Raw genomic sequence first — 999 nt, forward strand, 5'->3', positions numbered from 1 at the left:
ATTTTCCAATCATATTCTGTCTGCCTTTGGTTGGATATAGAGCAGTGATGGCGAACCTATGACACGCATGTCAGAAGTGACACGCGAACTCATTTTTTAAAAATTTTTTTTAAAAGGCTCAGTTTCCTTTTTTCCTTTTTAAAAAAATATATTTTATTGAATTTTGGAGAGGAAGGGAAAGGGAGAGAGAGAAAGAAACATCAATGATGAAAGAGAATCATTGACTGGCTGCCTCATGCCTGCCACCTACTGGGGTTGAAGCCTGCAATCCGGGCATATGCCCTGACCAGGAATCAAACTGGCGACTTCTTGGTTAATGGGTTGATGTTTGGTTGAATTTTTCTGTGTGAAATGGCATTTAAATATATAAAATAAATATCAAAAATATAATCTTTGTTTTACTATGGTTGCAAATATCAAAAAATTTCTATATGTGACACGGCACCAGAGTTAAGTTAGGGTTTTTCAAAATTCTGACACGCTGAGCTCAAAAAGTTTGCCATCACTGATATAGAGGCATTATGAGATAGAAGAGGAGAAGCTCACAAAGGAAGCTGAGGAATGGAAGAGATGTAGGAGGAAAACCAAGTGGGTAAGGTGTCATGAAAGCCAAGGGAACAGAGTATTAACAGAAGGAAGGGAGGAGTATATTTAATAATGTATTAAATGATTCTGAGAGACCAAAGTAAGATGAGGACTGAAAGGCATCTGTTAGATTTAGTTAGCTTTGCAATAGCTATTTTTGTGGATTTATAGGAAATGGGAAGAACACTGAGTACATAGCTCATCCAAGAATTTTTAAAAATTTATTTTATTAACCAATGTCACCCAATAAATCCAATAAAAAATAAAAAGAATTTTCAAATTTTTCTTTATTGGCCGAAACCGGTTTGGCTCAGTGGAGAGAGCATCAGCCTGCGGACTGAAGGGTCCTGGGTTCGATTCCGGCCAAGGGCATGTACCTGGGTTGCGGGCACATCCCCAGTAGGGGGTGTGCAG

Source organism: Myotis davidii, unplaced genomic scaffold (genome assembly GCF_000327345.1).
Source record: "Myotis davidii unplaced genomic scaffold, ASM32734v1 scaffold2549, whole genome shotgun sequence".
In the NCBI taxonomy this organism is placed as follows: domain Eukaryota; kingdom Metazoa; phylum Chordata; class Mammalia; order Chiroptera; family Vespertilionidae; genus Myotis; species Myotis davidii.